The sequence below is a fragment of the Lepisma saccharinum genome, unplaced genomic scaffold, assembly GCF_977018435.1.
Source record: "Lepisma saccharinum unplaced genomic scaffold, izLepSacc3.1 HAP1_SCAFFOLD_687, whole genome shotgun sequence".
NCBI classification, from domain to species: Eukaryota; Metazoa; Arthropoda; class Insecta; order Zygentoma; family Lepismatidae; genus Lepisma; species Lepisma saccharinum.
In genome coordinates, this window is record NW_028143358.1 from 47,300 (window position 1) to 70,786 (window position 23,487).

A 23,487-nucleotide genomic window follows, 5' to 3' on the forward strand; every position below is an offset into this window, starting at 1 on the left:
GCATTGTTTCTCAACTGCCGGGCCGCGAACAGATACCATGCCCTCGTATAAACTATACTGAGCTGCGAAAGGTTCTTCTGAAAGTGGTTGACAACTATCATAATTCCAATATCCTATCAGACTCGACCCAGAGTTTAATGTGGGACCCACGCCACTATGTGCCTCCACCGGTTATCGAACCCGGGATCACTTTATTACAGTCAGACGACGTTATCACTGTCTCATCCATATTCTTATATTTGAGGATTAAAGTGCTAAACGTTGTGAGTGCCAAAAGCGAAAGTGTTGGGAAATCACATCGTTCCGCACATCAATTAGTAAGAACGTGTACACTAGTGACCTCTTTACACGCCCTTTTAACTACTTAGAGGGCTACCAGCCACCTTTCACGTTTACCACATTATAAAGCATGGCACATTTCACAATTTAACGTGGAAAACGGTGTTTGAATTATTGTGGCACTTACAGCGTTTACCAATTTTAGTCTTCATTTTCAACAATCCTACACACATAATCAAACTATTAAAGTATTACTCTGTATGATTATGCTTGAATGTATTTATCAATATTTGATTTCATAGGTACAGTCACGGAAAATGCCGGTTTGTAATGAATACATTGACTTTCAATGGAATCGTTACAAGCCAGCAGTGTCCGTGACTGTACATGTTAATTCATGCATAAAACCTTAAATACGTTAAAGGTATTTACGAGGAAAATTCTTCGACTAAGGGCATTGACTTAAAAAAATACCGGGACATGGTTTCACGAAAGTTGAGAACCATTTCTCTAGTGTTTAGGTCTTCGCTTTATTCAGCCTGGAAAGTCTAGTGAATACAGTATGAGGTCAGTGCAGATTGTTTCTCAGTTTTCTCATGAACAACACGCCTCTCTCGAGTTTCAATAACTTGCACACATTAGAACGCGAATTACATGTAACAATGTCTCTTTTTACGTTTTTTTCGGGTGACTAATAAACTGATTAATGTAATTATATCGGTACCATCATGCAAACAGAGCAAAGAAACAAGTTTTGCTTGCCGTATGTTGCGTGCATCTTGTCTCATCAGTGTGAAACTCTCGTTTCGCATGTCGCGTGTCGTGTCTCTTCGGTGTGAATTCTCCCTTTAACACAAATTTTCATAAGTTTCCTTCAATTCAATAAAAGGGAAATTACCTGAGGTACTTTGACACAAAATGAACGTCAGTTCGAAAACTATACATTTACTGCAGTTGTCATGATCACAGAATTAATTGCTGGCTTCCACTTGTTCTCTCCCCACACTTCTGAAACACTCACTTTATTTCAATGTACGATTTGTACCGCATCTTAGTGGAACTAATGACCAAATTGGTGTTAGTTTTGTTTTCGAAACTGTCAAGATTTCTTTACAATATTGGAAAAATTAGTAAATTTTTGTAATTTCACAAGATTTCTGCATCGATTTATCTTCCATTAGTGTGAAACTTGATGACAAATATTCATCGATTCCAATACCAGATCATTCATTTTCAATTTGATTCAAATATTGTGGTCACAATATTTGTGACTGATCTCCAATTTTGGTCATGCAGCTTATTACAGAAATGATATTTTAAAGTTATAGCTCGAATGTTGAATTTCGTTTCTTAATGTACTGAAATATACTCTAGCCAAATCCGAATAAAATTTGAATTTGTTGCCCCGATAGGAAATAATTTTTTGCGCCATCATGAAAACTTTTGATTACTTTCTTTTAAATGTAAAACCTACGAATATTCTTACGTACCTCCAAGTCTGTATAGGATTTACCCTACACTCCTTCTGTGCAAGCAAAAGACTCTGAAAATCACAATTCATGGGAGGCGAAAATCTCTCTTCAAATGTATATTCTACGTGTACTCACTTACAACTTAAACTTCAAAACCAACATCATTATTGTTCCAAATATTTCCTACTTCCATTAATCCGTTCCTATCAATTTTTGAGAAGTGATAAATATATCACTTAGTAAATTTCGTTGCCTAGGTTAACACATGCAGGTTAGTCTTCTTGTTCATCTGATGCTAATTGCCTGTGATGCTCCCTCTCAATAATGCAAGAGTTATCGAGCTACAAGAAAGTGTGACAGAGATATCTAATTTTACAATCCACCTGCCGACAACAATTAGTAGTAATAATGTTACTTTCATTTTCGTCAACTTGCAGCGCTGAATATAGTAAGGTGTTTACTATAAGCAGTCAGAGCTTTGGTGTTCAGTCCAGAAGTTGAAAACGGTTAAATCTACGAAATGGGGCTTAATACGAGTGCTAACTTGGAGAGATTTTTTATGTACTGATATTCACCTTTTTTATGTATGTGGTAAGTGTTATAGTTCTTGTACTATAAATCTTCGAAACCCCGGAATTAATTAAAAATCACCTTGTATTTTACACTTTCCTGGGCTTGGCAACATGTTTTGCCATTCAATGGAGTCTCTTCACAGGACTTCGCCGTCAGTTAACGGGGCGGTAAGAAGAAAACTGGAAGAAAGTGTGGTTATTTCGTTGACTGATTAATTGATTCTGTTTATTTTACTTCGCTTTTCTGCCACTTTTGGATAATCGCGACAGTGGGGATGAGTGATGATATGATGAAATTGATGAATGAACACTCACAAATAACCCCGTTACCCACGACGGGATTCGAACCCGGGAGACTTGGCATCGTAGCGCAAAGTGATAAACACTCATGGGTGGTTCTTCACTCAGCATACAAGAGGTTTCGAGCATGAACAGAAAGGAACATTATTTTAAAACTTCAAGAGAGTTTTTGAAATAATGTACTGCAAATAATAGTATAAAACTTTGGTGAAATATGTAATCGAAGAGATTGGTCCTTTTTTCATAATGTGGCCATAACAACACATAGGATATTTCTTGCCCATCACTCAATATGGGTATAGGCCCCTTAACTAAGACAAAATTTTGAACAAATCCCTAACAATAACATAAAATATTTTCGTTAGAAACTTCCTTATTCATTTTTTAAAAATAATTCATTCAATCATTATATAACAAAAAAACTGTACTTTCTCCAACGATAACATTTCCTTACCTATTAAAAGCTGAGCCTATAAAGGGCACTCAAAACGCACAAGAACAAACACAGTAAAACACGACTCCGATGAGGATACTCCTAGCCATGGATCCAGACGCCACAGCCTCGTTGGCCTACAAGAAGTTTTCTTATAAAATATACACAAATATCAAGGTGAGGGGTGGTAATGAAATTACACGATTCGTTTATTTTACTCAACGTTTGTCTAACGTTGTTTTAAGCCTACACTATGCGCACAGAGGTTAATGAATTGATTGATTGATCTTAAAATTTTGGGTGCGTTAGTACTTAGGCTATTTTGCACCACTAAACTTATACGGGGTATAGCCCCTTACGTTTTCTTAATAACAAAACTGTAATGTCGGAGACTAAAATATTCTGACTTCAATTAAAAGATGTTGCTGTAAAGGGACACTAAGCATGAACATGTACAAAACATAAGAAAACACGCACACAGTCCTAAGGAAGGTAAAATAATTGGCAGAAGGTCCAGACGCCAGAGCTTCGTTAGTTTTTCAAAATTCAGTCCAAGGCATATTACGTGGAATTGACAGTTGGGTTGACAACTGGGTTTTCTACGTGGGTGGCTCAACCCTTACATCGCATAAAGTTAAATCGGAGTTGGATCTACAGTTACTGGGTGATAGCGGTAGAATTACACTTTCGGTGAAGCTGTGTCTACCGTGTTCTTATAACTGCTGCAAGGACAATTTACCTTGCCATATATGTCGAATAACGTGTCTTTTACAAAATGTGATTGTCACTCTTCCGTATTGAACGTAGAACATTGATGGGATAAGTGTTTAACGATTGACAAAGTTCTAACATGTGCTGTGGCAGACGCTTGCGTAGTGGAAGAATATTTCTTTTTATAATCTAGATTGTGACGAGTGTACCTCAGTGAAGAACTGTCATATGATTACAAATATGAGTTTCACTGTGATTATTTTTCTTTGAGTGTCTAACATCGGAGCATTACGTCACGGAGACTAACGGAGCTTTCATAAATGCATTGTATGTGTGTGTGTGTGTGTGTGTGTGTGTGTATGTTTGTGGCATTTTCTTGAAATTTTACTCAACAAAATTATATGAAGTTAATTACTGATTTTTACATATTATGAAATAAAGATTCTGTTAAGTCGCATATCATAAAGTTCTAACGTGGTCCAATAAAGAATAGTTTAAATAATATTGAACATCACATAAATATATCGGAAAATTGATTTGGTATGCCATTTAAGAGATACGAGTCAACTCTCATCAAGATGGGAAACACGTTATATGAAAATTTCAGGTAATTGAAAAACCATCGATTTACTGACGTACGCGCGAGTGGAGCTGATGGGGCTACAGCCCATTCCCAAAATTTTGTGAAAATACAAGTTTCAAATAAAAACAGTAATGAAAGCAGGAAAATACAAGCGGTAAGTGCAAACGTCCATTAAAAATATTCCGATTACCATTTTTGTCTTTAAAACTAAGGTTAAAAATGAAAATTAAGAAATACAGCTTGTCCGAAAAAGAACTCCGGGATTTCAACCACGAGTACATTATTCTTGTTGCATAATACCATGGTGTTTTTCGTCTTGACACGACAATAAAGTAGGGTGACCATCCGTACTGATTTTCGCAGTAGAGTACTTTCTTTTGATGGGCTGTCCTGCAGAATGCGAAGCCATGTATAAAATTAAGATATGTCCTTTCTGTCACATATCTCCTGCGAAATGTCCTGATTTCTACTCCGGTCTCCGAAGTTCAAATATTTATTTTCTATTAATATTTTCATTTGTCTTTTCCATGTCAACTGTTTATGCAGAACATACTTTTCTGTTGTGGTCGGGCTGGAGAGAATGAACATCCGGTTAGAACAATGTGTAGTTACCACGGCAGAGAGCAGGTTGTAGACAGTTGCGAACAAAAGGGTCAGGTGGCACGGATCGGTCCAGTTGTTGCGGGGTGCGTAGAGTGCAAATCTTGTTCCTGAAGTGCACCTCTCGTATTTCAATACTGTCGGGTGAAGATGCCTCGTAGGAGGAAATGTGCATTTAATTCAGAACTGAAATCTCTTTATCCATTTCTTAAGAGAGTCAAAAGCGATAGTGATGTTCACTGTGAAAAATGTTCACGTGAGTTTTCAATTGCAAACAGTGGAAGGTCTGAAATAACACGACATCTGCAAACCGCAAAACACAAATCTGCCGACGCTGCTGCTGCATCTAGTGCTACTTTTTCTACATTTTTTTGAAACACAAATTTTGGGCCTAAAGAACAAAAATTGGCAGCAACAGAAACGTGTTTTGCATTTCATACAGTGCAACACAATCAATCGTTTCGTTCTACAGACTGTAGTTCGAAACTTGTTAAGAAGTACTTCGAACCACAATATGCTTGTGCAAGAACAAAATGCGAAGCGATCGTGACAAATGTGAAAAGCCCCTATGCAATTGCAGAGCTTCAGAAAGAGTTGGATTACAGTTTACACAGATTCGTCGAACCATAAAACTACGAAATTGCTTCCATTGTTGGTGCGCTACTTCCTTCCTTTGAGCGGAGTGCACGTTAAATTTCTTAATTTTCAAAATCAGTGTGGTGAAACGTCCGCTATTGTGTCTTCCTATATCCTGAAGACATTAAATGAATACAACATTGAAACTAAAGTTGTTGGATGTAGTGCAGACAACACCAACTGCAAGTTTGGAGGAGCAGCAAGAAAAGGTAAAAAAATGTTTACAGTATTGTTCAGGAATGCTTAAACAAATCAATTCTAAGTGTAGGTTCTTCTGCCCATATAGTGAATAATTGTGTACAAACTGCGATGGACTGTTTACCGATTTGCATAGAAAGTGTGGTGCACAAAATATACCCATATTTTTACATATATATACTGTACCATACGTGAACATGCTTTACGTGAATTTTGTGACTTCGTGGAGATTGAGTTCTCAAAGTTTCTTTCTTATAGCAAAACTAGGTGGCTGTCTTTGTTGCCAGCCGTAGAGCGCATACTTAAACTCTATCCAGCATTGAAATCATACTTTCTATCACAGGACAAGTGTCCCACAATCATTAAAATGTTCTTTGAGGACCCCCTATCTGAAACATGGCTTTATTTTATCCATTTCAATGCATCACTTTTTAATGATTTTGATCACTTTCTAGAATGTCAATATGTTTCTATGATAGAAGGTTCTGCATTGATTGCAGAACTTAAACAAAAATTAGTTGACAGATATAACTGCCTTTTTTTTGCCTCTTATAGTGCAGTCGAAACTGAAAAGTCTGGAGGAAAATGGGTTTGTTTGTATGTCAAGTTTTAAGGAACACGTGCGTTCATTTTATTCAACTTGTATTGAATATATTAAGCAGTGTTCGTCTCCCTTTTCTGAAATGACTGTATTGGATTGGGTAAAACTGGATTCGATGATCTAATGGGACAGGTTGTAAAAAAGCGTACAATTTTTCAACAAATGGTCAGGAAAGCAACTTAATGATTCTTATCTCTTTGATGAAATTTCAAATGTAAGAGTGTATGCTACTCTTGAAAAACTGAAAGCATGGAACACTGCTCAAATGAGAGTAGATTTAAGATGGGTTGAGATATTCAAATATTTTCAGGAAAAATGTATTTCCTTTTATCAGGTATTTGATATTGTAGAGTTCAGTTTGTGCATTCCAGCCACAAATGCAGCCACTGAGAGAGCTTTCTCATTAATGAATAACATGTGGAATGCTGAGAAATCTCAATTGAAAACTGAAACTCTGAAACAATTAATAATAACCGATAGTAGGTATATTACATAGCTGTTAACGATACGTTGTTCATAGAAACAGTGAGAAGAACACCTTTACAATTTATTCTATTCCGAAAAAAAACCTGTTCAAACCAGTGCATGGATCACTCACCGCAGAAGCAACTTCGACTAAAATATTGATCAATAGAGTGGCTTCAAATATTGTTCTTGCGATGCAAAATTAACAACACAACACCTACATTTCATACCAGCACAGAATAATTAAAAATGAATGAAGCAACTGTGTAGTGGTAGAAATACGTTCTTCCAACATGGCTTTCATTGCAGCAGTGATTCAAAAGGGAAGGCAATTCATATTGCATCTGTGAATGATATGGAGATTCTGTCTGTCTCACCATCAAATTGTTTTATGTTGTAAAAACCACGACTGATATATATCATTAAAATTGTTGTATTTGTAATACGTACAAACGTCTGAGGGAAAATGCTGAAGTAAATATGTAGTTTTAAGAACAAATTGAATTCCTTTCTTTCATTGCCTAAAAGTGTCTCAGAAAAATCAGAAAAACTATATTGCCGTATTACAATGAAAAACGTTCGTTGCATTCGAAAATGTATCTCAGTTGGAAGAATATTCTTTGTTCACTGACCTTCACTCACAATCCGAGTGACACACAAATGATGTGCTCCAGCATCTTCTACACCAGCAGTGTTTAGTTTGAGTGTCGAGACAACTTCAAACAAGGATCTCAAGAAATGTGGAAAACATTCCACGAAGTCAGAATTGTGACTGAAAATATTTTGAAATATCATGTATCAACTGCACGCATTCCTCGTTTCAAACACACTTCTCTATATTTCATGTCTGTTTTCCCACTGATTTTCTACTTACCCATTTAAAGATTTTTTAAAATTCAAATTATGTGATGCCCAAATTGTAAGATAATTGCGATTCTTTTTCAAATTCATAGTGAATGACGGGCATAAGTTTAAAATGTATGACATGGCAGGAAAAGAAAATACGTCTGGCACACTTTAAGACCACAAGAAATTTTCCCATATTTATCTACACACGAAACAAAAGGGGCAATCGAAAAGATCTAAGTGAGTTAACATTCTAACTATGCAAACATATATGTCTGAGAAGATAACTGTACAGCACACAGCGTTCACCAAATGTTTAAAGAAAATGACATTTGATATTAGATAACCTAACTTACACAAGGCATTTGTTAATTGCATATGGAGATAGGTGAAATTTCAGGGTTGCCTGTACACAATGAATATTTATGAAATGAAACAGAGTATTAAGGAAATTCTGTACGTTCTTAATACGTACAGTTCATGTTATATCGCAGACTACAAAATATTTGTAAAGACTAATGAAGCTGAAATTCTTTAAATATATATTTATAATGTTAATTGCATATTTTCTCATTGGTGATTTGTTCCTTCATCTAATCAATTTACTTCTTTCTTCATTCACTTTGTCCGAGAGCGGTATACAGGAAAGAGCAAAAGAGAAAAAAAAACTGAAGCACACAGCATATCCCACGTTCTGTGAAGGAAAATTTGATGAATGATGAAATATTTTGATGATGATAGAGGAAAGGTCACATTCGTCGTGCTGTCTGTTCAATTTTCCTTTCGGTTAAGAATCGTGGCATATAGAGAAGAAATTACGTTTATGTTGGAATTATATATTCATGCATAAATATACGGAATAGTACAAAAAGTGGTTCCAGTTAAGAGTGTAGCCAAGGTGTAGTGGTTAATATAATTGATTGAAATGAAAGAATAACATCCTTAGTTCAATCTACGTTGTTAGTTTTTCCCTTCATGTTTTACCATAAACGTATATTGTAACATTTGCAATGGAGACGTGAAGGTTCAAAACATGTTTTCACATGAAAATCATACATTTTAATATTGTTGAGATTAAACACACTAATAGCACAATGACGCCTGTTATTATGCTCTCTCTGTGTCTTTATCATATGCTCTAAGATTTACAAGAATGTTGTATAATTAATTCCCCAATTCGTTGTAAGGTAACTAGCCATCTCTGATTTTTTTCTTCCTTGTAAACTAGGAATTGATTCTGTGCATATTCAGACATAAACAGAATAGTAGACCTAGTGTCCGGGTACTGAATCATCATTTGGGGCTCGTGGGGCTCGATCGCCTTAATGGATTTCTCTCGTAAGGCGCAGTGTTGCCAACTCCTTACCCGAAAAAATCACCAAGGTTGTGGCGCTCGTCGTAGCCTTTTATGATGAATATTTTGAGGGCAGAGTTGGCAACACTGTGGGGGCACTGTAGCCTTTTATGAGGGGGGGTTTATTGCCCTCTGTTTACATCTGGCAACACTACCGTAGATTTTTTGACAGTGTTGTTAACCTACTGGGTTTTTCACTGTAAATTTTCATCAAAGGACCTGAGGGGTCCATGTATTTTTTATGTCTGGCAATACTGTTGGGGGCCTAGTGTTGGCGACACTGTGGGTTTACTGTAGCCTTTTATGAGGGGGTCTATTGCCCTCTGTTTACATCTGGCAACACTACCACTATTCATACTTTTTCTCACATATAGGTGTACGTGATGAATCACCAAACAGATTTTTCCTAAGTCATGAATTGGAGGGTTCTATGACCACCTATATTAATTCTCGTAAGAGAACAGAAAACACACACACACAAAAAAAAACAATACTGTGGTCACTACAACAAATAGTCTTCTTCAACCCCAATCCAACAACCCAAAAATCATCCTAACTAGAACCATGTAACTATCTGCCATCTGTTAGAGGTTTTGTGAACTATGTGGTGTTTTGTTTGTGTGTAAAAAAAAAATGCAATGCTTTTTGCACTTGGTTATCATCACCTAACATGTTATTAATTGTTTTTTAAAATTAATTACAACTGAAAACTAATAATTAATATTATCTAAAGTTACTAATTAATATTATACAAATAATTGATATATTTTTTTTGTTCTTGTTGCTAGTGTTGGGTAATTACAGTTGTTGCAAAATATTAGCTCTCGCGTATGACAGTTTCTGAGTTTTGTTGGGTATATATAGACGAATCGAAATTTTACTTGTTATGTTAAATTGTATGTTAGGGTACATGGTAGGAGAAATCATTGTATATTAGAGCGCTCTTTTAATGATTTGCCTATAACTGCATACAGGCAGCCGTAAATTTAGCATAAAATATCCTGATCCTGTTTCTTCTAGCATGTGCGACGTTTGTTGTGGTGGGCTTCTTGGGGGAAATGTGATTCTCCCATGATGTCATCTGACTTACTAGTATATGCGATACGAAGAACAGGTGTGTATGTGGCTTACTAGGATTAGGCTCATGGTAATGAGGTCCTAGTAGCTGAAACGTTGTCGGGGTATTTTGCAAAAATTTTCCTTAAACAGTTAACAAATATAATATATATTTTTTTTAAATTCAGACATTAGATGGATTTTACAAATATATTTTTAAAAAAATAGGTTAGGTAATTGTGGCTTCTACAACTCACCAAACAGAATACTCTTGCATAAGCTCTTATCAGTCTGTAAGTCAGCAACAAGCAACCTGCGCTAGAGGTAGATGCTCTTGACATCATGAAAAATGAAAGCTTTTTCACTGTAAATTTTCATAAAAGGACCTGAGGGGTCCATGTATTTTTATGTCTGGCAATACTGTTGGGGGCCTAGTGTTGGCGACACTGTGGGTTTTTACTGTAGCTTTTTATGAGGGGGGGGGTTTATTGCCCCCTTTTTATATTTGGCAATTTTATTGGATGTTCCTTTTTTTGAGGCTCGAAATTATTATTTGAGGCTTGAAATCATTATTTGATGCTCGTCGGTGTTGCCAACCCACTCTACAAAAATTCTACTATATGATCTTTCACTGGCTAACCTAACCTAACCTAACCTAACCTAACCCACCCTAACCTAACCTAACCTAACCTAACCTACTCTAACCTAACCTAACCTACTCTAACCTAACCTAACCTAACCTAATCTAACCTAACCTAACCTAACCTAACCTAACCTAACCTAACCTAACCTAACCTAACCTACTCTAACCTAACCTAACCTACTCTAACCTAACCTACTCTAACCTAACCTACTCTAACCTAACCTAACCTACTCTAACCTAACCTAACCTAACCTAACCTAACCTACTCTAACCTAACCTAACCTAACCTAACCTAACCTAACCTAACCTAACCTACTCTAACCTAACCTAACCTAACCTAACCTAACCTACTCTAACCTAACCTAACCTAACCTAACCTAACCTAACCTAACCTAACCAGGTCTAACCTAGCCTAAAGCAAGGAGCTGGCAACCTTGCTTGAGGCTTGCCTTACAGTGCATAAAGCAAGGTTGCTAACCTACTGGTATTTTTGCCATAACTTTTTACAAAAAAGAGAGAGGAGAGAGAGATGGAAGAGTTAAACAACCGACAGCCCACCTACAGCTTTTTTTTGTCTAACCTAACCTAAAGCAAGGTTGCCAACCTACTGGTACTTTTGCCATGGCTTTTTACAAAAAAAAAAGAGAGAGGAGAGAGAGAGGGAAGAGTTAAACAACCGACAGCCTACCTACAACTTTTTACAAAAAAAAAAAGAGAGAGGAGAGAAAGAGAGGGAAGAGTTAAGCGTATTATCTGCTTTCATGTCAGATTTTACCAACCTGTGAGCTGTAGTGTTTAGGTGACAAGCAACCTGCTCAAATATGAGTTGGCAGCACTGACTTATAAACCCATTGGGTTCTCTTGGCATGTTTTTTCATGATGTGTTGCTAGGCTATTGAGCATCTTGGCGTATACAATGTATATATTTTGAGAGGGGGGTTATAGCTTTTTTATGCTGTACGAATACTGGAAGCTTGACAGTGACAACCAACAGAGTAGGTAAACCTACATCCAGGAACTGGCAACACTAGTTTCTGACAGTGAATTTGAAATAAAATATTAAACAAAATACATGAGTAAGCACTGTGATTACAAATAGTACCAGTGTTGTGCCCCCAACTCCAACTGGGCAACTGGGGGAAATAATTGTACAACAATTTGTACCTAATTGTACAACAACTTGTACCTAATTGTACAACATATACACAGACATAAAAGAGAGAGCCTTCCCGCAACTTACTTCATGTACAATTTATATGATTTTACAACTGTGAAAAGAAAGCATATGTGTTCTGTATGCACACATTTATTCTTATTTTTCGAAGTTGAATGAAAGCACATGTTTTTACGCTCTCGTAATACTGACCTTGCTCTACTGATTTTAAATTGCTTCCATCCGCTTTTTTTTCTGTGTTATTTCCGCATGTATGCAACATTTGCTTTCAATAGACAGAAGGAATGTTAGTATAGCAGGCTCCGAGTTTACAATTTATTAAATTAAACAATAATTTATGTAAGAATATACTTGTACTTACCGAACACAAAATAATAAAAAGCACATGTGAATGTTTGCGTGTACAAAATGCTAATTAGCGAGAGTTAATTAAGCAAGGCAAGTAAAAGAAGCAAAATAGAACAACATATGGCGGCGTGAAAATATGTAAAAAATTCGATCCAGAGGTGGATCGAATTAAAGTTGGGGGATATTTTGCATTTTTTCCCTATAATGTACAAAACATTTACCGTACATAATCTTTTCCATTTACAACAGTATAAAATAAGAGGAATGTGTGACAATATCCATATTAATTAGGAAAGTATGTTGTATGGTAGGTTAGCTAATTGTGTCTTCTACAGCTTCACTGTATAGAGGGAAGATGGAAAAAGAGACCTCTACAAAAACTAACGCTCTTAACAATATTGTACGCCCGTGAAAATTATATATAAATAAGGCATAAGCGTATTATCTGCTTTCATGTCAGATTTTACCAACCTGTGAGCTGTAGTGTTTAGGCGACAAGCGACCTGCTCAAATATGATACTGTTGACAATATTGTACGCCCGTGAAAATTATATATAAATAAGGCATAAGCGTATTATCTGCTTTCATGTCAGATTTTACCAACCTGTGAGCTGTAGTGTTTAGGCGACAAGCGACCTGCTCAAATATGATACTGTTGACAATATTGTACGCCCGTGAAAATTACATATAAATAAGGCATAAGCGTATTATCTGCTTTCATGTCAGATTTTCCCAACCTGTGAGCTGTAGTGTTTAGGTGACAAGCGACGTGCTCAAATATGATACTGTTGACAATATTGTACGCCCGTGAAAATTATATATAAATAAGGCATAAGCGTATTATCTGCTTTCATGTCAGATTTTCCCAACCTGTGAGCTGTAGTGTTTAGGTGACAAGCGACCTGCTCAAATATGATACTGTTGACAATATTGAACGCCCCGTGAAAATTATATATAAATAAGGCATAAGCGTATTATCTGCTTTCATGTCAGATTTTGCCAACCTGTGAGCTGTAGTGTTTAGGCGACAAGCGACCTGCTCAAATATGATACTGTTGACAATATTGTACGTATATTGTATTGTATAGGAGACTAGAAGCATATAATTTGGCGAAAAAAAAAAAACCAAGTAAGGTCATAGAAAATAGTTAAAAAAAAAGTGAACAATTATATTTTGCATTGCACAGCATTAGGTATTAAATAACATACCCCCAAAAAAATCTCTGCATTATGCGTTCTGAAAAAAATTGCCCTACGTGCCAAATTCCTGTGTCAAGTAAACATTTTCAAAGGCACTGTCGTACTTGTGTGCCGAAAAAGCGAATATGTGCGACCAAACTGTGCTCTAAGTGTGGAATAAATTTTTCTATTGATAACTTCAAGCGACACCAGCTTACTTGCAAGAGCACTGGAACATCTCTACCGCAACCTTCCAAGCGAAAGGTAGAAGTAACCTCCCTCGATGCATCGCCACCTACCAAACGCGTCAAGCTGACGAAGAAAGCAGACCGAATTGCGTTTGAGCATTTATTAGAAGACTTTAACATAACATCAGACAGCTTCTGCGATGTGCGTAGTTTTCTGGAGAGCGAGCGAGCTAAGATAATATCCATCCTCAACGATGCATTGGCTACATACTCCACTAAATTCTATGCTGTGCTATGCTGCAAGTATAAGAAACCGTCTGATGAAATATATAAATTCTTCCATGCCACAAAAGCAAAAACACTGCATCAGGCAGATGTCACTGACCTCGACAGCATCTACGACAAGTTTGTCGAGGAGTTTGTGGCAAAGCATGAGGAGCATCAGGCTAAAGGCTCGGGCGGTTCGCTGTGTGGCGACCCCCACGAACTTCGTCTGAAACTTAGCAAGTCCCTGCCACTGGCAGGGTCTAGCTATATTGCCCTGCCACCCGAGGTTGAAGCAAGGAAAGCTGTTCTCAATATTCAGAACAAAGACACCAAATGCTTCCTCTGGTCGGTGCTGGCAGCATTGCACCCTATACCTAGGGAAAACAATCCACGCCGTGTTAACCACTACACGCAGTATGAGTCGGAACTGGAGGATGCAATGGCCGGGATTGCCTACCCTGTAGAAGTCTCGCATATTCACAAGTTTGAGGTTCGTGCTCGTGACTTGTTGGGCCTGCAATTAGCCATCAATGTTTACGGTCTCACCGAGAACGAAAATGAGGTCCACCCCATCCGGGTGAGCAACGTGAGCAACAACAACGAGGTACGAGAAATCAACCTCCTGCTCATCAAGGACGAGACCCATCACCATTACACCCTTATCCGTTCCCTCTCTCGGCTTGTTTCGAGCCAACGGAGCAAAGACAAAACCCACGTCGAGGTGTGTCGCAGGTGCTTGGCTACATTTAATAATCGAGAACAGCAGGATTACCGGCGCATCAGAGGTCCCAACATTGCTGCTGAGAAGCTAGCTCGCCACATGTTCTACTGTGGTACCAACGAGCCTGCACGAATTATCCTGCCCGAACCTGGTGCAGTAGAGTGCTTTCGCATGCACAGTGCTATGGTGAAGCATCCTGCCTATATTGTAGCAGACTTCGAGGCCTTTCTTCAACCTCTGTCTAACTGCGAGCCCAACCCCGAAACATCCTCTACCATTCCTTTCCAAATCCACGAGGCCTCGAGTTACTCCTATGTTGTGGTGTGGCGAGACCAACATATTGCCTCCGAGCCCTATGTGTATCGCGGTCCCGACCCGGCCAAACACTTCCTGGAGAGAATGCAACAGGAAGCCATCAAGATAGGGAAGGTGCTGTTGGCCCCCAAGCCCATGCTGCCTCTGTCTCCGGAAGACAAGCATCAGCACGAAATGGCTCTAAATTGTCCTGTTTGCAACTCGGTTTTCACTGACGATAACAAAAAGGTCCACCACCATGACCATTATGGGAGCGGAAGCTACATTGGCCCGTGGTGCAACAGGTGTAACTTGAGAGCCAGGGACCCGCGCTTCATACCGGTCTTTTTTCACAATGGCTCGGGATATGATTTCCATCACTTGGTTACACATCTAGGGTACGACAATGCGAGAATCAATGTCCTGGCGCAGAACGAGGAGCGTTATATTAGCATCAGCAAGTGGGTGCCGATCCCCAACTCAAGCAGCAGCATCGAGCTTCGGTTCCTCGACTCTCTGAGGTTCCTCCAGGCAAGCCTCGATGCTCTTGCTGGGAAGCTCAGAGACGACCAACTAGCCATTACTACATCAAGTTTCCCGAACTTAGATGTCGCACTCATCAGGCGTAAAGGGGTCTACCCCTACGAATACGTCACAGACCCTTCCAAGTTCGAAGAAGAGTTGCTGCCTCCCCAGGATAAGTTCTACAGCCAGCTGAGAGGTTCAGGTATTACCGACGAGGAGTACAAGCATGCTCAGTCTATGTGGGTCGAGTTGGGTTGCCGAACTTTCGGTGATTACCACGATGCATACCTGAAGCTTGATGTGACGCTTCTTGCCGATGTGTTCCAGGCGTTTCGGGCGACTGCGATAAATATTTACAACCTGGACCCTGTATATTTTTACAGCCTTCCTGGACTGGCATGGTCGGCCATGCTCCTGCTGACTAAAGTTAAACTTTCACTTATCTCCGATAATGATATCATGCTTTTCATCGAGAGAGCTATCCGGGGCGGCATGGTCCAAGTGTCGCAACGCTTCGCACACGCCAACAATCACCACATGGCCACTGGTTACGACCCCTCCCAACCATCAAGCTACATCATGTACACTGACGTGAATAATCTTTACGGGCACTCCATGATGCAGCCACTCCCAACAGGACAGTTTAAGTGGGTTGATCCTTTATACCACGACATCGAAAAAGAGTGCGACGAGTTTGGGTTTTTTGCCGAGGTGGACCTTGACTTCCCCGAGAAGCTGCAGGATACATTCTGTGACCTCTCGCCTGCTCCGGAATTGAAGTGTCCACCTGGCTCGGATCAACCGAAGCTCGTCATGGACTTGGAGCCCAAAAAGCATTATGTGCTACACTACCGGAACCTCCAGTGGTTAATGCAGCAAGGGGTCTCGGTCAAAGCAGTTTACCACGTGCTCTTGTTCAGGCAGTCTCCATGGTTGAAGCCGTACATCGAACTGAACACCAACCATCGCACTGCTGCCACTTCGGAACTTGATCGCGATTTTTTCAAATTAATGAACAATGCGGTATTTGGGAAGACCATGGAGAATGTGCGAAATCGCGTTGATGTGAGGTTGGTGACGAAGAAAACACAGTGTCGTCGACTTGTTGCAAGCCCGCTGTTCAGGTCTCGAACAATTTACAACGAACAGATGTCTCTGATTCACATGAACCGGGGCAAGGTGCTACTCAACAAGCCCATCTATGTGGGAGCTGCAGTTTTGGATCTGAGCAAGTTGTGCATGTTCTAGACATATTACGGCATACTACGTGCACACTACAACCACAATATCTCGCTCCTCTACACAGACACAGACAGCTTGGTGTACCATGTTCGCACGCCCGATGCGTATGGTGATATAGCCAAAGTTCCAGCTCTTGTCAAGCTCTTCGACACATCGGGCTATCCCCAGCTAAACCGGTATGGAATTCTGCCCCGAAACAAAAAAATACCCGGCAAACTCAAGGACGAGAAAGACTGGGATGTGATTGTGGAGTTTGCTGGACTTCGTGCCAAAGCCTATGCGATCCGGGCTGAGGGTTCTGTAACAAAAAAGGCAAAGGGTGTAAGCAGGCAAGTGGTTCGGGAGCACCTCAAGTTTGAGGATTACCTCGAGTGCCTCAGAACAAAATCGCCCATTCTACAAAAAGAGCATCGTATCCAAAGCGTCGATCATGTGCTTACAACTAATATTGTCAGGAAAGTTGCTCTGGATGCACACGACGACAAGAGGTGTATTCTTGAATGTGGGGTCCATACACTTCCGTGGGGCCACTATCGCCTCCAAACTAGTAAGGCCTGCCCAGAGTGCAACAAAAAGTAATAGGCAATGCGAAAAAAAAACAATTTTAATTTACTTCCACTTCCTCGATTACATGCATGCATGGCACAGCAAAATTAAACTTCTGGAAACTGCTAATTACAATTTGTACTTATATATATAAAATTCCACATTTCTTATTGTGTGCTATTTTTTTTATTTATTTAAAACTGTTCAGTCACTCTTTCATTCTTGACGTCATACACAAATGTTTTCTCTGCAATAAGAATGACACTGCACAGAGTATCTGCAGGCAAGGCATCGGGGAACTCGCATACAATCTTGATGTTGGTACGATCGTTGACCACCACTTGCTTCCTCTTAGATGTGTTGATGACGGTCATGGGTCTCCGTGCTTTGAATTCGCTGGGCGCGTAGTACATGTCCACGCTTCCCTCGGTCACGCGTTTGTAAGCCGTGTAAGCTTCGTAAAGTTTGAGGTAATCGTCTTTGGTCACGTCGAGGTTGTAATTCTCGCGCGGGAACACTTCGTTCCTACCGTTCTTCAGATAAACGTTCTTGATCTTGCAGTCGTCGAACTTGCTGGAATCTTTTTCCTGATCGTTATCGCGTCCGGTCTGAAAAAGCACTACGACAAAATCTGGCATGTCGAACTGTATGTTGTTGAACTGCGTCGTCACGTCGAATTCCATGTGACTTCCCGACGCCATCTTCTGCACGCACTGGTAACCGTGAAAGTGAATCGGCACCTGCGGACTTTTCAAGATCTCCGCTTTGTACTTGAGGGCGTAGTTCGTTTCGTATTCCACCACCGGCATTCTCAATTCCATGCTCCGGATGACGCATTTCGCTGCTTCGGGTAAAGTGTTGGCTATCGGCGTGGTGCCGTCCGGACCCAAAGTAGCGTATCGCATCAGTGCGTCGTTGTCGTTGGCCGCTCTTCGAAACGTGATCCTCAGTCCTCCCTTCCACATGATCTCCTTGTAGTCCGAGAAGAAACCAGGCAGCAGACGCATGGGAAAGAGCACCGTGTGACTTTTCGTCGATATTTTGGTCCCGGCTTCGAATCCCCCGGCCTGGTAGTACGCTGCGTCCGTTTTGGATAATTTCAACGTTCCCACTGCCGTCGACGTGATGCCTGGATAATCTATTCTGTCGATGACAGTGTTGTGTTTCCTCACCTCCACCTGCGAGAACAGGTGAGGCACGAAGTTGTCCACGAGTATCAAGTTTGCTGCTGCGGGAAACGCGTCTCCGCTTTCTTTCTTCACCACGTCGAATTGAAGGTAGAGGTCCGCTCTGTGAGGATGAATAAACCCGTCGCCTACGTCCATGTCGTATTCGATCTCCCTGTTCGCTTCGTTGAGATTGGCGAACGTGCGACGGTTGGGAGGGAAAGATTGCAATTCGTAACTTTCGATTTGCTCCATTTTACATGTATGGTTATTTATTATATGTTGATCTCCACGATGGCCGTCGTAGTGGCACCTGCGAAATCCACCACGTCTCCTTTCTCGTTCGTCACCACCAACTCTATGTCGTCTATGCGGTTGCGACATACTGGAAAATAGATCGGCGAAGAGGGCGTGTAGATGATCGGTTCCATGAACTCGGAACTTGGTTTGAAAGTGGCTATGATTCCCGTCTGCTTGTGACTTCCTAACAATCCGTCCGAAGATTTCGTGATCATACCTTCGGCCACGTTGCAGTGCACGTTCAGAGTCTCTAAGGCCAAGAATTTAGGAATGTTGGTTGCTACGTGCTTGATGCCAGCTTCGAGTTTGGTGTCGTTCTCGAAACCTGAAAGTTCTCCCATGGTGCCCAGGTCCACGGTCTCCGTCGCGGATAGGATTTCCACTCTGTGCGTGACCGAATTTTGAGAAAGGTATGTGCCTTTGGGTAATTGAGCTTGCAAAGTGGAAAGATTGTATTGTCCTGGCGTGACGACGATGTGTTCGCTTCCGACGCTAATTTTGTTGTTGTGCTGCGTAACATTAGGTATGAGGTACATGCTGTAGAATGCACGCAGAGCCACGGATTTAGGATAGACGATGTCGTCGTGCAGCGTGAGTTTCAAGATTGAAGATTCGCTCGTGAGATGGAACACGCCCATCCTAGTGATGCTGTTTGAGGTTCCACAATGCTTTCTGGAAATCCTCGATCGTAGGGTTATTTATTTTAGAGAGAAACGCGAGCACGGAGAGGCAGAGATGACCGCAGTTCACGTCTCCGAAATCTTGAATGCGTTCGTCGTTGTAGTATATGGAGGTTTTGTTTGTTTTCAGATAATGAATTAAATTTGTAGGTGGAACACCTCCGAAAGAATCGAAAACGAATGCTTTATCATCATTTTTGTGGTAACATATCCAATGCGTGCCTGGATTTTCTTGACCGTCCAAGTTGACTACGCCGCATTCTCTTCTTTTGACGGTTGAAGGTAACGAGTCGGACATGAAAACTCCTCTGAAGTGTTTGATTTGTAACGGTTCGATCAGAGATTCAATGTCTCGGTTGGTGAGTGCTTCTGTTTCTTTTTTTAAACTTTTTCATCACGCCCTTTCCTCCTTTCTTCTCCATGGCCAGGTTGTGACGTTTCTGTTCTTCCAATTCCGCCTTGTTCTTCTTCGAGTCGATGACGGTTTTCGCGATGGCGGCACTTCCGCCGGCCAAACTTCCAACGGCCCCCAATGCCGCCAGGATGGCCGGGATGCTGAATATGAAACCTCCGATCTTTTGCTGTTTCCGCGAACGCTGCAATCTTTTCAATTGAGGTGTGCTGAGCAGCAATTTCATTCCGTGTCCTTTCGACAAGCAAGAACGTTTCTTCTCGCGTTGTTTCTTGGTGAGTAACCCATCGAGAGCACCTAGATTTTTTAGATTCGAATATGGTATCTGGTACACGACACCCTTGGGCTTCATGTTGATGCTCTATGTGTTATTTTTACGGTATGTTATTTATATATATATTCTGAGATTTTTTCTTGTGTAGTTTTTTTTACGGTATGTTATTTATATACCCCACCCCAATTTTTGTTTCGTGTTCATGGCGATGGTGGTACCCAGTGCGGCGACCCGTTCACCCAGCGATGCGTCTCTGCTCACGAACCTTTCGAAAGCTACATGTTCCAATTTTTTGTCTGCTTCGTGACGTGCATCCAGATCCGTCTGCGTGGTGTTGTAGGCGATGTCGTGATCTTTGCATGCCGCGTCCAACGGATTCACACCCTTGTCTCCTCTCTCCAATCTTTTCTCGAGTTTGGTACCCGGTCCGCAGTACTGGTAGCCAGGTAGATGCATCTCAAAGGTAACTTGTTGATGATGTCGTTCACGAGTCCCTTTCCTTCGGCCACGTTCCAGAATTTCGGAGGCAGCGTGTTGATGATTTTGATCAGGTAACCTATGCCCTTGTCGTCGTTCACGATGAAGTTGGAAAGTTTCGTGCTGATCATGTCCACGATGCCAACCTTCTCGTTGTAGAAATTACGGTTGCCTGCATTCTCTTCGCCGGCTATCACCAACAATCGGTCCACGAGCTTCCTAACGTCGTCCACCCAAACGAATTCTTTGGGTAACGTGTTGTAGCGTTTGACGCCGCTGCCTGTTTTGACCTGGTTCCAAATCGGTTTGATGAGATTCCTGTACTTCTCGCTGCTGCTCGATTTCACCCTATTCTGCGAGGCGTCGTTGTTCTGGTACAAGGCATCCGTCATGATCAGAATTTCCTTGTAACTTTGGTAATCTTCGTCGGTGTAATCCTTCGGCTGCTTTTTGGCGACGAGTTCCCACAGTCCCACCGTACCCGGATACCTGTTCCAACTATCCTTGTCGCCTAAATTGACTTTAATGTCGTTGCCTTCGAAGGTCACCTTCGATTTCCCAATCTTCCACACCACACCGCCGCCTTCGCTGGTTTCCATGCTGGGATACAATCCGAACACTTCATCCTTGTCGAATTTCCCCGTGCTCAGGTAGTCTCGTGCCAAAGGTCCCAACTCGATTTTATCCGAAGACGACGTGCTGCCTATGGCTCGACGTCGTGCCGGTGCATCCTTCAGTTCGAACGGCGTCGAAGGAATGCTCGAAATGGGCGTGGGTACGGCGTAACTTTTAGCTGCGAGCGGTACGAGTTCATTAATCAAATTTTTATTTTGTTCCGTGACACTTTTAATTTCTTTACCTAGACTGCTGATGGCATCGATCACAGGTTGATCCTGACGTTTCTTCTCTTCGTAGAATCCGCGATTCTCGGATTTCCAACCTTTGAAGCGTTTCGCGAGGTAATCGCGAAGCTTGAGATTTTCGTCTTCGATTTTTCGTTTCGTCATGACGTTATTTATACACGTCGTTTCTCACAACGTTGCAACGTTTAGAAAGTCGTTGATTTTGTTTCTGTATTTTCCATCGTTGGGTTTCCTCGTCATGTCGATCGTCACAAATCCGAAATCGTCACCGTTCCAGCAAGTAGAGCAGCAGCCTTCCGAAAATTGATTGTAGTTCATGTCTCCGCCTACGTAGTCATCGTACGCGTGCTTGAGGTTGGTGTGATCTTGACGAAACAAACATATGAAATTGGCGTTGTCGCGCACTAACTGTTTTGGAATTTTGGAAAACGTTTGAGCTAGGTAAAAACAATCCATTCCTTTGTGACGACCTTGCGTGAAAAAGTTGCGAATTTCATTTTGATTTTCCAGGATGGCGTCGTCGAACACAACAACTGAATTTTCACGACAATCGTCGAGTGGTTTTATTTCCGAGGCGAAAGTTGCAATGTCCAGACCATCGTACAGTTTCATCAGTTGCTGGTATTTGGATTGCTCCAAACTTTTCGAGAACACGTACAGGTGCCTGTTCTTCCAATTTAACCAATTCGGTGCGAGGAGAAATTTGTCCACGAGCAGTGTCGTTTTCCCACACCCTGAAGGACCTACGATCAGACAGTGGATGCTGTCGGGAAGCAACTCGCCTTTCTTTTTTTTTCTCGTTTGACTTTCCGGATCCGGTAGACGCTTCACCACGTTCCACGTACTCACAAGATCACTTCGTCCGCGTCGATCCAACTCTTTTCTGGAAGTCCCAGCCATTTGACAAACAGTTTGTCACCTTTCCTACGCAATACTTTCTCGATGAGGTACGTGTCGGGGTGTTTCGTTTTAGAGAGTTCCTCTTCGTAAAATCTTCCTTTCAAAATCTCGCCGCTACTATCTTTTATTATATACGTGTGTCGGTTTCCAGGTAAAACTCGAACCACCGTAAAGAGTTCCGTGCTCCAATTTTTTGTGAATCCCTTCTCGAAGGTGCGTTTGAATTTGCTGATCCTCACCAGGTCTCCAATTTTGTATTTAGCTTTTTTTGTCGTGGGTGTGTACTTTGGACAGTAAACTGTAGAAATTAAACGCTGCTCGTCGGACTTGGTAACGTCGGCTGGCTTCATGCCTATCGTTCTGTGTACCGTATCATTATAGGTGTCGACGAGTTCCGGCAGGATGTCGACCCATTTGTAATTTCCCCGAAGCGTGAATCGTTTCCACATGTGAGTTTTCAAGGTTCGATTGAATCTTTCCACGATGCTGGCTTTGATGTGACTGAAGCTCGAATAATGTCGAATCTTGTGTTTTTGAATAAACTTTTGGAATACGGCGTTGTAAAATTCTTTACCGTTGTCCGTTTGCAGAAACCGTGGTTGTCTGCCGCCGCTTTCGCGAAAAATTAATTTGAATGCTTCCGTGACGCATGTTCCCGTTTTCGCCTTCAAAGGTACAGCCCATGCGAATTTCGAAAACGTGTCTATGACGGTGAGGAGGTACTTGTTGCCCTTGTTCAATTTATGCACGTTTTTCAAATTGCCGCTACTCATCTCCACGAGGTCACTTTGCCAGAGGTCGTCGATGCCCTTGGTTACCACAGCCAAACGTTCGTAGTTACGGCGTGCAGGTTTATGCAATTCTTCGACGATGGCTTGCCTAGACATTTTTTTTAGAGATTACGTTTCAAGAGAAGCACAAGCGTGATGGGATTCAAAGAGGGTGGCACTTCGCTCGTGTTTTGAATGATCAGCTTATCGCCGGCACTCACGTCGAAAACGGTGAGATCTTCGTCTTCGTGTATTTCATATATGTTGCGCGTTTCGTTCCAACGTGCCAGAGGAATGTTTCCTGCTTTCTGGACACCACGATTCGATATCAAAGTCATGGTGGGAACGCTAGCTTTTCTACCGTGAGACCAGTACGAAAATTCGTTTATCTGAATCGTGCCATCGAGGAGAA

General features: G+C 41.1%; 1 long non-coding RNA gene across 1 annotated transcript in view; it reads left to right on the plus strand.

Annotated features, from left to right (window-relative positions):
* The first annotated feature begins 5,726 nt into the window (after positions 1 to 5,726).
* Positions 5,727 to 23,487, plus strand: part of LOC145983133 (uncharacterized) — a 63,642-nt gene continuing 45,881 nt past the window's right edge. The window contains exon 1 of the long non-coding RNA XR_014441225.1: positions 5,727 to 5,795. This is a non-coding gene — a long non-coding RNA (uncharacterized LOC145983133). The remainder of the gene's footprint in view (positions 5,796 to 23,487) is intronic.